The sequence below is a fragment of the Pristiophorus japonicus genome, chromosome 14 (genome assembly GCF_044704955.1).
Source record: "Pristiophorus japonicus isolate sPriJap1 chromosome 14, sPriJap1.hap1, whole genome shotgun sequence".
Taxonomy (NCBI): domain Eukaryota; kingdom Metazoa; phylum Chordata; class Chondrichthyes; family Pristiophoridae; genus Pristiophorus; species Pristiophorus japonicus.
The window spans coordinates 147,962,820-147,977,927 of record NC_091990.1 but is presented as its reverse complement, the minus strand read 5'-3'; the positions used below and the strand labels follow the sequence as shown (position 1 = coordinate 147,977,927).

General features: G+C 44.4%; 1 long non-coding RNA gene across 1 annotated transcript; it reads left to right on the top strand.

Annotated features, from left to right (window-relative positions):
- The first annotated feature begins 761 nt into the window (after positions 1-761).
- Positions 762-14,408, top strand: LOC139279508 (uncharacterized). The gene is made up of 2 exons (XR_011596494.1): positions 762-850; positions 14,067-14,408. It is a non-coding gene; the product is annotated as an uncharacterized lncRNA (long non-coding RNA).
- The last annotated feature ends 700 nt before the right edge of the window (positions 14,409-15,108 follow it).

Sequence of the window (15,108 nt, the reverse complement as noted above, 5' to 3'; positions counted from 1 at the left end):
TCTGACGGGACGGGACAGGTTAGATTAGATGCGGGTAGAATGTTCGTGATGTTGGGGAAGTCCAGAACCAGGGGACACAGTCTTCGGATAAGGGGTATGCCATTTAGGACTGAGATGAGGAGAAACATCTTCACTCAGAGCGTTGTTAACCTGTGGAATTCTCTACCGCAGAGAGTTGTTGATGCCAGTTCATTGGATATATTCAAGAGGGAGTTAGATATGGCCCTTACGGCTAAAGGGATCAAGGGGTATGGAGAGAAAGCAGGAAAGGGGTACTGAGGGAATGATCAGCCATGATGTTATTGAATGGTGGTGCAGGCTCGAAGGGCCAAATGGTCTACTCCTGCACCTATTTTCTTTGTTTCTATGTTTCTTACGGATATCCAGCTCCAGCCATTTCTCCTCAATGATAGTGACTAGTTTCTCTACTTCCTCATGGAGGAAATTCTTTGTTCTTGTTGCACACTCTTGCGTCACTCATGTATTGGAGTTACACTTAGGTAATATTGAAAAATCAGTTCTCACCTTTCTTCCACATATCCAGCACTTCTTTCCACTCCCTCAGCCACCCAAAAATCACTATTCACACCTTATCTTTACATATGGTCCATTGCCAATTATGCTGAGGCACTGAGGATGCTCTCCCTTTAATTGGCCGATTGCCAAGCTTCCTGCTCCATTGCGCATCGCTCAAATGGACATGCATCCCCCTACCGGCACTCCGAGACGCTGGGCCCAAGCCCCGCCCCCTGCGCTGAGCAAGCTCAGCCGAAGCTCCACCCCCCCCCCCACAGGCTCTGCAATTTCACACCACTGGAACCGGACGACGAGGGAGCGGCCAAAGTGGAAGGTAAATTTTCGGTGCTTTTTTTGGCTCACAAAGTCAGTGTGCCACTCCTAACTACGCCGCTCTCGGCAGCTGGGGAAATTTCGGCCCCATGATTCTATGGAGTGTCAGAAGAGCAGAGGAAGTGTCCAGGAACATATGGCTGGAGATAATTGTTCAAGTCGGGTGGACACAGCCGTGGATGGATTTGAAAATAACAATCTTGAAGTTGTAGAATATGAACAGCCCTGGTGATTGATGAGGATAGAGCTCGTAGCCTAGAAATTTGATTGAGTTGACAGGGCTTCCACCGCGTCCCATCCCTACTGCACGCTGTCCTTGTGCAGAGCCGTACAAATTCTGAAGTGCATTCCCAAAAGTGTGGTATTGGCTCTATGCAAGAAACACCTACTTTTCTCTCTCAGGATAACAGAATGTCTGCACACCCGCCATTTACTCAGGTAGTGCCACACAGCCAGTTGAGCCAGGCTGCCCCAGCCCACACCGAGACACTGTAGTCTGCAGCCGGGCTCTCAAATCCCAGAGCTGATTGAGGTCACCAGCAAGGACCGGTTGGGCCGAATGGCCTGTTTGTGTGTCGTATTTCCTATGTAAACACAACCAGCTGAAGTGTCCTCAGTGGAAACTGAGCAGCCTAACCGCCAAAGCTGTAGCCACTGGAGAAACACTCTGTGGGAGCACTAGGAGAGGGAAACAAGCACAGAAAATTAAGGGGTTGCAAAAGGGTGATAATTAATCCTGTTAACTGTTGTACACATATGGAAATGAGTTGTTGGAGTGATTTCTTTTCCTGGATTAAGTGTTGGGATTAATATTCATTGTCAAGTGAGGGAGGCCCCATCAGACTGGACTGAAGGAAGGGAATTGGACGATAGTTGTTATGGACAATGATAGGAATTGCGGGACTGTTGTTGTGTTGGGGATAGGAGGGATGGTGCAGGTGAACTGCTCTTCGGAAAGTTGCACTCCGAGAGATCTGGTGGCTGGGGCACTGGTGGTCAATACTGCTCCTGCACTTCTTCCTCCTCATCCAATCCTTGCTACCCAGACGGTGGTAAGGGAAGTTCCCTGAGTATAACAAAGTTATGCAGCATGCAGCTCATGACAACAAATCTGAAACCATGGCCAGGGATGCACTGCAGAGCTGCTCCCAAATGGTCCTGGCAATGGAGACATTCCTTGACTTTGCTAATGGGCTACTCAATGATATTTCTGGTGACAGCATGATTCTTGTATGCCAGCTCTGCGTCTGTGCCTGGGGTGAAGTCATAGGCCACATCTGGAGGCAATTGTCATCCAGTATCCACTGGACCCGGCTGCTTGGTTGGAATAAAGGCGGCACAGAGTACTGGCCCAGAATGAATGAATCATGACTGCTGCCAATGATGATCACAAACCTGTGATCACAAACAAGCTGGTCATTCATGGAGTGGAATCCCTTTTTATTGAGAAAGATTCCAGACTGGTGATGGAGAGCACATATGGCACATGTGGGTGCAGTCGATGATACCTTGGACCCTGGGCAAGTCTACAATGCAGGCAAAGCCGAGCCCTCTCTCTTCCTGCTTTTCTCTGTCCATTGGGAATGTGATGTAGTTGTTCCTCCTGGGCTAGAAAGCCTTGGAGACCTCCCTGATACAGTGGTTCACAGTAAACTGTAACATGTCTCAGATGTTATCTGCTGTAGCCTGGAACAAGCCCGTGGAATAAAAATTAACGTGACCTTGATAACCATGGGCAGTGCTGCCCATGCCCTGGCTTGAGGCTGCAACAGGTGACATAGCAGGCACCTGACACATTGCTCCTCAGTGAAGTTGTGGATGGAGAAGTACTCCCTGAAGATGCATTTTGAGTGTGGCCTCCTGCGGACTGCTCTCTTCCTCCCCCTGCTCCCAGCTGATCCTCTCTCTTATCTTCTTTGCTGCTCTTCCTCGCCCTCCAGCCCCAAAGGCAGACCTATCAGACCATCCATGGCTGCAATAAAACTGTTTCCATAGGAGACAAAAGCAGTCCAGCACCAGCACAAAGATGCTCTCAGAAATCAGACTTCACATGGAATGGTAAAAATAGTCCAAAAAAAAGGACCAGAAGTTAACCAGCCTGAGAGGACAAACCGCGACCTAACCTGTATGGAATGAATGAGCCCTTAAAGTAATGCTGCTGCAGGGTCCTTGCTGCCTGTTAGTGCCATAATTAGCTGTATCGCGTGGCGATTCAGGCGCTGGTGCAGACCAATTTCACAACTGAGTCCTCCAACAAGCACAGACACTTATGTAATTGTTAGAATGAGGCTTTTGAACTTTTCTGGCATGCGCCTTTGATGCCTACTGAACAGCCCAATCCAATATGATGCGCGCTGCACAGAATTAGCACACACGTACGCGTGCACTGCCCGCCCTATTGGACCCTTAGGCGCCCATTTTATGCCTATAAAACAGGCGCAGCATGATTGAATTTCCCAACCGACATGGGCTGTGGGTTTTGAATACGTTGGAGTTTGTAGAAGTGGGGAAGCTGTTGAGAGTATCGGAGAAGTCCATTTTTGAGGTAGTACGGTTTCACAGTGATAAGCGAGAGAAAGATTTATAAGCAGGCAATGTTCTGGAGGTGAAAGAAAGTAGGTTTGGCAACAAACCTGATATAGGATAAGAAGCTCATTTTCGGTCAAGCAGCAAACCGAAGCCATGAATTTCGACCAAACCAACGACAAAATATGGGGGGCGAAATTGTCCCGCGCCACGTTTGAAGTGCACAATTTGAATTAATTGAATATTTAGCGACCGGCGAGATAGGTCTCAAAATGTCGCTGAATTGTGGTCTTTGTTTGAAAAGAGTGTGCGGGATTGTCACCCAGAGCTCAAGAGAAGAAAAAAATGGATCTGTATGACGTTCATTCAAAAAAATATTATTTAAAAAGTCTCTAATATGAGTGTGGACTGGGTAATTCTTGCTCCCCCTGGCTCCATAGAAACAAAAATATAAAATATTTTGCTTACCTTTTTGTGACCCGTCTCCGGCCATCCCTTTAAAGACCGTTGGTTAGGCCACTGTAGACCAATGTTCCCTCGAATTTGCAGTCTAGGTGTGTAGTCACTTTAAATTTGCTGTACGGTACCTTTGAGCAGCAGCAATTGGTACATAAATTGTGTGGGACCTCCTGATTGGTGCACAGCCTGCGTGGGACCTCCTCATTGGTGTGCAGCCTACACGGGATCTCCTGATTGGTGCACAGCCTGCGTGGGACCTCCTGATTGGTGCACAGCCTTCGTGGGACCTCCTCATTGGTGTGCAACCCACACGGGATCTCCTGATTGGTGCACAGCCTGCGCCGGATCTCCACATTGGTGTGTGGCCCTTAGTGGGACCTCTCGATTGGTGCATGGCCCTGAGGGGGAACACTGTAGTAAATTGAGTGGAGCATGCGTACATTTCCTGCGTGGTCCTAACACTGTTAGGACCCTAATTTGGATATTCTAGGCGACCAATATCTGTTTCAGCCAGATTCCCCGGACACTTAAAGTTGCCAACGTCTAATTTGGTAGCCTGGGTACTTCCATGGGGAGATCAGGCATACAAAATCGTGACACAAACTGGGTTCCCCTCGCACCCCCCCCCCTCCCCCCCCCGCACCAACGCAAATGTTTTGCCCAAAAAATGGGTGTGACGAGAATCAGTATCTCCCTCTAGCAGAGTTTGTTTGAACACCCAGAGCAGTTCACTTGCCCCAGCAGTGGATCAAAGTGTTACAACTGGTTTAGGGAAAGCACCTGAAATTAACATTTTACAACCAGCCTTTCACTCGGTGCTTGAAACCCACAGGTCAGCTTGTTCAAGGGAGGGTTGTCCAGTTCAGAGAGTGAGCACACATTCCCACAAGTCATAAAATAATCAAATAACTGCTTTGTCACTACTACCCTTTGACACCTTTGCACATTTTGTCTAATTGCCATCAATCAGTTAAATAGTTTTTGACCAATCTAATTAGAAAATTATGTTCTGCTGTTGCTATTCTTTTAGATCAATAACATGTAAGTGAGTGACTGTTCAATAGAATAGTAAACTTTGACCTCAAAGCACCTAAAAAGGTACCTACCCCATGTGCTAGATCCACCCTGGACATTAGGTTTTCCACTGTAATGAATAAAACATAAAGGAAATGTCAAACTGTTTGTAGGTCAGTGTTGTGAATTCCTCCATGTCAAAGTAAATCAACATCCACATTTCTGGCTGCAATCCCATCTCAATTGAAATTGGCACAATGTCTCAACATGGTATACAGGAAAATAACAAAAACAAAAAGTGTCACTCTGCACCATGCTGACATATTTAGATGGTCAATTGCACTAGGAATTCTCTTTGGAAATATCAGACATTTGCAGTTTGCAATGACGAACAAACGTATTGTAGAAGTGTGTTTTGTTGTACAGTTGACAGTTTCCAAAACACTCAGTGACGCTGTACAAAATGTATGTTACAGCAATAGCCAAGGGCCATGTTAAAGGAATAATTCCTGAGTAGTTCAATGAGTCAACCAATGCTTTCAAACTGAAAAATGGCTATTTTTCTTACTTGTGCGTAATTTTGCAATTCAAAATGCAGCAGCCGGATAATTACCTCAGCAAAAGTTACCTGTCTTCATGACTACAGCATGTAGGAGGGGCGGGGGGGTGGGGGGGGAACCTGTGGGAAATTCTATGAAATCAGAATTAATTTAAAGATTCAAACAAGATCTGGTTGAAGGTGCATTTAGGCAGAAAATAAAGGCAAAATTGTAATATTCTTCATTTAGAATTCTGATATATTATGCATAATTTTTTTAATTGTTTTGAACTAAAGATCGGTAGAAAAGGAGGTGTGTCATTAATTTAAGTATACAATGTTCTCTAATTTGTTATTTTGGATAGAAGCCCACTCATCTGAGAATTAATATAAAAATTCCCTATTGAGGGGACCGAAAGCAATGCATGTTATCACAGAGCTTAATAGTGAGAGATAGTGCAATTCATAATTTTTTGTAAAATTTCAGTAGATTTTTGAAACTAATTAATTAATGGCCTGCGGAGTACGCCACTAATCCGCAAAACAATTATGAAAGCCCTTGTCTAGGCTGCGAAAGGTTGTGGTCTCGGGCCTCGAGACGGATGGCAGCGTAATGGCCCACAGATCCCAGGGATGCAGGAGGTTCAGAAACGTCCCTGAGATCACGGGGGCCTGATCCTCCAATGACAAAGGAGACTTCCATTTCAAACATTTATGAAGGGAATCCTCTCATGATATGCAATGGAATCCCCAAATCTAATAATTATGCAATGTAAAGAATTGTCATTTTATTCATAAGTTCCTTCATTGCACCAACCTCAATAAAAATTTAATTTTTCAATAATTTTATACATCATTGTTATCCAGGCCGACATTTGCATAAGCTAATTTAATAAAGCATATGTGCATAATGTAGCATATAAAACTGTTTTAATTTAAGCCGTAGAAATTCAGTTACACTGATGCAAGCAGGCCCCATGCCAGCTACTATCAACCACATGACTTTTGTTAGAATTCTTCGAGGAGGTAACTAACAGGTGGATAAAGGGAAACAAGTGGATGTAGTGTATTTGGACTTCGAGAAGGCATTTGACAAGGTGCCACATAAAAGATTACTGCACAAGATGAAAGATCACGGGGTTGGGGTAATATATTAGCATGGATAGAGGATTGGCTAATGAGCAGAAAACAGAGAGTAGGGATAAATGGTTCATTCTCGGGTTGGCAATCAGTAACCAGTGGGGTGCCGCAGGGATCAGTGCTGGGATCCCAACTATTTACAATCTATATTAACGACTTGGAGGAAGGGACTGAGTGTAACGTAGCCAAGTTTGCCGACAATACAAAGATGGGAGGAAAAGTAATGTGTGAGGAGGACACACAAAATCTGCAAAAGGACATAGGCAGGCTAAGTGAGTGGGCAAAAATTTGGCAAATGGAGTATAATGTTGGAAAGTGTGAGATCATCATGCACTTTGGCAGAAAAAAATCAAAGAGCAAGTTATTATTTAAATGGAGAAAGATTGCAAAGTGCTGCAGTACAGTGGGACCTGGGGGTACTTGTGCATGAAACACAAAAGGTTAGTATGCAGGTACAGCAAGTGATCAGGAAGGCCAATGGAATCTTGGCCTTTATTGCAAAGGGGATGGAGTATAAAAGCAAGGAAGTCTTGTTACAGCTGTACAGAGTATTAGTGAGGCCACACCTGGAATACTGCGTGCAGTTTTGGTTTCCATATTTACGAAAGGATATACTTGCTTTGGATGCAGTTAAGAGAAGGTTCACAAGGTTGATTCCAGAGATGAGGGAGTTGACTTATGAGGAAAGGTTGAGTAGGTTGGGCCTGTACTCATTGGAATTCAGAAGAATGAGAGATGATCTTATTGAAATGTATAAGATTATGAGGGGGCTTGACAAGGTGGATGCAGAGAGGATGTTTCCACTGATAGGGGAGACTAGAACTAGAGGGCATAATCTTAGAATAAGGGGCCGCCCATTTAAAACTGAGATGAGGAGAAATTTCCTCTGAGAGTTGTGGATCTGTGGAATTTGCTGCCTCAGAGAGCTGCGGAAGCTGGGATATTGAATACATTTAAGACAGAAATAGACAGTTTCTTAAACGATAAAGGAATAAGGAGTTATGGAGAGCGGGCAGGGAAGTGGACCTGTGTCCATGATCGGATCAGCCATGATTGTATTAAATAGCGGAGCAGGCTCAAGGGGCTATATGGCCTTCTCCTGCTCCTATTTCTTATGTTCTTGTGTTCTATGACTTAAAATTCTCCAGTCCAGGAGACATCCTCGTAAATCTCCTCTGTACCCTGTCCAGTGCAATCACATCTTTCCTGTAATGTGGTGACCAGAACGGTACGCAGTACTCCAGCTGTGCCTAACTAATGTTTTGTACAGTTCAAGCATAACCTCCCTGCTCTTCTATTCTATGCCTCGGTTAATAAAGGCAAGTATTCAGATGCCTTCTTAACCATCTTATCTACCTGGCCTATTTGTACCACAACATCTACCGTCACCATTGTTAAATGAATTTAAAGAGTCAATACCATATCTTACCTCTGTATAGCATTGACTTTTAAGTTTAAAATGTTCTCTATCAGAATTTTCCTCATTTCCTCTCTTTCATCTACACATTGCCTATTGAAATTGTTGGTTAAATATTTATGCCTTCTATAATAAACATATTGAATGAGCAGCTGACAGTGGAAGCATATTATACAACTGGAATTTAGGTGATGTGAAGATCAAAGAGTTCCAGCAATGACTTTTGAGACAAGACTCAAAGTATGAAAATATTTTTACAAGTATAGCTCCATATATGTGTGATAAAATACAGAGAAGCGATTTAGGTTTGGTTAATTGGAACAAGTTGTCAAGATTCTAGGGTGATTCGCTAATCGTGGAACTATTCGCCGTAGGCCCATCTTGATTTTAACCAGTATTGCACTTGAGGCATGAATTCAAAATTGAGTCAGCCTTCTCCTTCTATGGGGCCGAAGTTTCCCTCAGCGAGAAATTGAGGAAGGCACTTCAATTTATCCAGAAATTTAGAGCCCGGCAGGAGTCGAAGGGAAGAGCCGGAAAATTCAGCTCTTTAACTCTGACACCGCCTCCCAGTGCTTTGGGGCAGTGTTGGAGGTGGTATCTGGTTGGCAACGGGACGGTATCCGTCAGCGCGGCGGCAATGACATCAGCGTGACACAGAAGCGTCGCAACGTCCCTCCCCTTCACTTAAAGTGGAGGGACGCCACGAGGCCTACGTGGAGCCCACTGGGCTAATAGGGAGGGGTCCAGCCAGGCCAGTGGCCCGGTACCCAAGAGCCAGGCTGGCTGTTGCCGATCCAATGGCTGCCATTGTTGGGCCGACTCAGGAGCTGGCCGACAATTAAAACAAAATGGCGGCCGCAGCGGTGCACTCTCCCCTTTAAGGGCGGCCGCACTGCCCAGCCACTGGCAGCTGCCCATCTCGCAAAGCTGTCAGGGACACTAACCAACGGCAGCCGTATTCCCGTGGGGCAATTTCCCTTGCGGGGCGGAAAAAGGGGTCGGCGCGCAGCCGACAATGGGTCGGAGCACCGGGCGTGGCGCGGCGGGAACCTGTTTCTGCCACCCCCAGCCTGGGGGCAATTGTAGATGGGTCGGCCCCACCGCCTGCCCCCAGTCAGAAAGGCGCTAATGTGCCTTTTTCTGGAGGGCAATTTCCCCCCTATATCTATTATTGAGATTCACCATTCAGCAAAATAGCTATCGTAAATCTAAAAAGTTTATTTATAGATCTGATACCTGCATAACATGGCCAAGTCCACATAGATCAAGGGAGAGAGAACAAATGCTACAAGCAAATTGCACAGAGCAGCAACATTCTAAGAGCTCCATCAGAATGAAAAATTACAAAAGATAAATGATATCCTACAATGATGTTCACAGAATCTCTTTGATGCACAGGCATGACTAATTTGAGATTTCAGAGCTAAAGCCACCTGATTCTCATTTGCAATCCTAAATATTCAACATTAGACACAGACATCAACATGTATTCATCGTACATTCAGCTTGAATGATGTTGTTACACTGGGCATAATTTCAGTGATTTAGGGTTTGGTCATGTGCTGGTGCAATTCAACTGTGAAAGCTGGTGCATGACATTTTAGGCATGTTTTTCTGATGTTTTGTGACACTAGTGTGCACCCTGTGTCAGCTGTGGCTCAGTTGGTAGCACCCTAGTTTCTTTTGTGCGTTCAAGCCCCACTCCAGGGACTTGAGCACATAATCCTTGCTGACACTTCACTACAGTACTGATGGAATGCTGCACTGTTGGAGGTGCCATCTTTCGAATGAGATATTAAACAGAGGTCCTGTCTAGTGGATGTAAAAGATCCCATGATACCATTTCAAAGAAGTGCAGGGGGAGTTTTCGCCAGTGTCCTGGGCCAACATTCATTCCCCACCCAACACCACCAAAACAGATCATCTGGTCATTATCACATTGCTGTTTGTGGGAGCTTGCTGTGCGCAAATGGTTGCCATGTTTATTACATTACATCAGTGACTACACTTCAAAAGTGCTTAACTGGCTTTAAAGAGCTTTGGGATGTCATGAGGTTGTGAAAGGCACTATATAAATGCAAGTCTTTTTTCTTTTTAATCAATGCGGAACAGAAGTAAGGTTTTTCTCCAGATCATGTGAGTCACATGCATTTTGAGTTAATTGGTATTTGAACACAGGAAGCCCTTGCCACAAATATGAAGAGGTTTCATTATAATATGTTAGTGAAATGATCATGACATTAAAAAATGGACATTGTGGGTTGTAACTTTCTGTCTTCAAAGCATTTCAAATTTAAAAGAGAACTGGCCAAATATAATATTTCCAGCTTTTTATGTTTGTATTTCAAATCTCCAGCATCCGCAGTATTTTGCTTTTATTATGGAAAGGATAGGCTGGGCCAGTGCCTTCACCCGGTGTATCCCTTCATCCGGTGTATCCCTTCAGTTCAGATATACAGGCAGAGACAGTTTTATCCTGATTTGTTAAAAGTTTGTTACAACTTTGTCTTCATAGGCGGCCATTTACCAGACAGGCTGCTACAGAGTTGTGCTGCATTCTAGCATCTGACCTTCAGCCAAATTCCACCAAAGGCACAATATTGCCAGTTGCTGTCAAGGCTACCTCAGCCCTGAACATCTGTGCCTCAGACTCATACTAAAAGGCCACAGGGAGCATCAGCCAAACTGCAGTGCACAGATGGATCAAGCTAGTGACATAAGTTGTTTTCCCAGAGTGAGCAATTTAACCACATTTCCCACGGACAACTGGCAACAGCATAAGTTGGCACTTCCCTTTTTAGACATGGCAGGATTCCCCAAAGTCCAGGGCATCATTGATGGCCCTGTAAGCCCATGCACAAAATAGCTGTATATTCATGTACAGGAAGGGGTTCCGCCCCTTTGTGATGATCAGCACATTTATACAGGTCAATGCCCAACTCCCACGCAGCAGTTATCACATGTTTATTTTAAGATAATCCATGGTGCCTCTATTATTTGAAATATGTAGATTTGACACATCGAATAGCCAAGAACACCAATGAAGCACAGGTACAATTAAGTGCATGCAGCCATAAGGATTTTTCAATTTATTTATTTGTTCACGGGATGTGGGCACCACTGGCACGGCCAGTATTTATTGCCCATCCCTAGTTGCCCTTGAGAAGGTGGTGGTGAGCTGCCTTCTTGAATCGCTGCAGTCTTTGTGGTGAAGCTACTTACACAGTGACTTTGTCATAGCGGTTTGGTACAACTGAGTGGCTTGCTAGGCCATTTCGGAGGGCAGTGGGTCTGGAGTCACATATAGGCCAGACTGGGTAAGGATGACAGATTTCCTTCCCTAAAGGACATTAGTGAACCAGTTGGGTTATTGCGGTAGTTTCATGGCCACCATTTATTTAATTAACTGCATTTAAATTCTCCAGCTGTCGTGGTGGGATTTGAACTCGCATCTCCGATTAGTCCAGGCCTCTGGATTACTAGTTCAGTAACATAACCACTATGCATACAGTTCCATATAATACAACACGTCATCGACACCTTCAAATGCCTTGATAGGTCAGAGGGCATGTTGCAATATAGTCTAGTAAAGGTTTCCAAAATCATAATCATCTGCTGCATGCTACACTTTTGCCATGCAATGGGGCATAAGCATGGTTGAGAAGGACAACCACCTGCAGCTAAGATTAAAGCAACATGAACAGGAGGAACCAGAAGTTCTGCCTACAGAAGCATCTTTGAGGGCTGCTAGATCTATATGCAAGGCTGTCATAGCGGAGAACTTCCCGTGAATATCCTCTCCACCTAAGCTATCAACAGTCTTCGCTACCATGTAACTCTCAATACATGGGCACAGTTTAATGAGTGTGTGTTTGTATTATGTTCAACACCCCAGTGCTGACACTATGATTTGTGTGCTCGCCACTCTAACTTACTGCTCTCTCGGAGTACTGCAGCCGTGCCACTTTTATTGATCACTGCCTTACCATGCCTCCTGATGTGTGAGACTGCAGACCCAAAAGCACCATTAAGGAGATAGAGCCTGCTCTAAACTGGAGACCAAGACCCCTACAGCAGCAGTCTGAGACCCCATGAGTCATGCTATAAATAGTATTAGGGTCCCTGCCAGAGGGAATCACATTGCAAACATCAGATCAGCCATGATCTTATTAAATGGCACAGCAGGTGCGAGGGGCCAAATGGCCTACTCCTGTGCCTAGTTCTTATGTTATGTTCTTATCTGTGGTATTGCAACATCTTCCATGGTCTGCAGTGTTGCATATCCATGCATCATCAGTGCTCAGATATGGGTAGTGGACTCAACACTAGCCTTCAGCTGCATCAGATTGTTTGGCATAGTCTGCAATTGATCGATCAAAGTTGTGTGCTCAGAAAGCATAGTTCTTTTAAAAGTAAACTCAGTGAAATCCAAATCCCTATGCTCAACAACTGAGGACAGACAGAAGCTGGCCCTTCAGATCAGGTTCCGACTCCTCCTCCACCATTAGCTGAACTCTGCAGCATTTGAGGCACCTTTCTCCATCTCGCTATGCCAGTGCCCCAGAGTGGATGTACCTGAGCTGGCATTTTCACATGTAGTAGTGAATGATGCTGGATGCTGTAAGGTGCTCAGCAGGTCTGGCACACTCAGCCCCAGCACAACTTCCTGTGGCACATCTAGAGTAAAAGAGAAGCATAAAGTACAATGCTCTCATCTTGACAATCCTTCAAGTATAGCTTACAGCAGAATGAGTCAGATCGTATTTTGCTTCAGTATATGCTTTGGTGCCAGTAAGTGAGGGAATGTGTAGTATTCTTCTTCTCAGGCAGTCCCAGAGTCGAAGATGATTTACTTTCACACTAAAAATGAGTTCTCAGCTGACTTATGAGTCCAATGCGGGACCTACAGTCTCTGTCACAGGTGGGGCAGACAGTGGTTGGAGGGACGGGTGGGTGGGGTGTTTAGGTTCTCGTGCACTCCTTTTGTTGTTTGCACTTGGCTTCCACGTGTTCCCGGCGAAGAGACTCGAGGTGTTCGGCGCCTTCCCGGATGCTAATTCTCCATTTTGAGCTGTCTTGGGCCAGGGATTCACAGGTGTCGGTGGGGATGTTGCACTTTTTCAAGGAGGCTTTGAGGCTTTCCTCTGCCCACCTGGGTCTCGCTTGCTGTGTCGGAACTCTGAGTAGAGCGCTTGTTTTGGGAGTCTAGTATCGGGCAGTATTACAAGAAAGTAGTATTACAAGAGTATGAGCAGAATGGTACGAATCTTGAACAGTAGTTAGACCACAGACTTCACCATCCCCTATTCTCTCAATGCTATGTGAGTAATGATTTGGACAGTGGCCTTTATGAAGCCATTCAAAGACCGAAAGTTATTGGGATCTCCTCCCTTATGAGTTTGCTCCCATTTATTATTGTGATCTTGTCTTGCAAAGAGAAAATATGTGAGAAACTTAAATGGTCAGGAAGCCAAGCAGACTTTGGGCATGATTAGATCAGATACATCATGGAGCCATATTGAGACAGAAGGGTTTTTGTTTTGGGTGAGTCCCTTTCAGCATGTGAGCAACGAAGTTCTGAGTGCAAGGTGCTGGTTAAGGTGTGCCCTGCTGCTGAATGTGTATGTATAGCAAGCATTCAAAGACTTTAATATAGTGAGAGAGGAGGAAAAACTTTGAGTTATGCATACTTTGGATAGTTACTTCATATAGAGTACCGGTAGTTAGTCCTACCTTGGCTGACCTGATGGGGTCTCTAAACCGCATCTTAACTTGCAACAAACTCCTCGGAACTCTGCTCCCTCATTCAGCATGCATTGCCACCTATTGACAAGCACTTTATACTGCTCACTTATATGGTGCCAAAAAAGGCCACCCTCCACTGCTCTTGGAAGCATAAGGAATTTTGGGGGCATAGGGTGCTGCAACACCTCGTTCCCCTATTTGCTCCAAAATTGACTGACAGCAATTATGATGAACTCAAACAAAATATTTCAGCTTTCCTCACGTTACAACAGCAACAACACTTCAAAAGTACTCCATTGGTGGTAAAGCGCTCTGGGACATCCTGAGGCTATGAAAGGCACTATATAAATGCAAGTCTTTCTTTCTTCCTTTAAGATGCTGCCGCAGGGCTTTAAGTCCTGAAACAGTACCGAGTATCCCAACCCGCAAGCAGCAGGCTCGAGCCCAAGGGAGATGTTGTTCTTGGCAGGAGCTTAGAGCACTAATGAAAACGAGACTGACCTTGAAAGTTCTATTGGTGTCATTCCAGCGGGTGTGAAACCGACATGCCGACTACCACCCAGCCTGCGAATGGATTCACCCTTTCATCACCAAGATGGCCGTCTGAAGCAAGAAGTGGAAATTAGCAAAAACATTGAGGAATAATATCTGTACATAGAACTACAGTGGTTTCAACACTAATCATAAACAGAGCTTTTAATAAATAATCTAATCTCAGACAGATTTTATAATATGTGCAATAATATTTCATTGTAATGGGGGTACATAAAATCCCATAACACTAGAATTTGGGAGAGTTATTTCTCAACCACACAAACAATCTTTGTTATTAAAGAAATTAAAACATTTTTTTTTTTTAAAACATATTTGGCAACCCTGTGAATAGAAATCTTGCATTTTGTTGTGCGCCAGGCCTCATGCTGATAAAGCTTTGATGCTGTTGAGTATCTAGGTCATCATGTAGCCTGATGCACAACAAAATAGCAGATTTCTTCTCAGGATTGCCACATCTGTTAAAAAATGATACTGAAATAGTCTTTACAGATTTGTTCTTTTATGCTTTTTCTCCATTAGAGATTCTAAGCTTTTGCACTGCAGAGGTGTTTGTTTCAATTTATTTATGAAAGAAACCAAATATATTTTTGCATATATATTTATTTTACAAACAAAAACTGAAGGATATAGATAGAGTAAATATAGAGAAACTGTTTCCAATAGCTGAAGGGTCGATAACAAGAGGGCGCAGATTTAAGGTGATTGGCAAAAGAACCAGAGGTGACATGAGGAAAAGCTTTTTTACACGAGTGGTTAGGATTTGGAATTAACTGCCTGATAGGGTGGTGGATAGAGATTCAATAGTAGCCTTCAAAACAGAATTGGATTAAAATAGGATAAAATTGCAGGGATATGGGGAAAG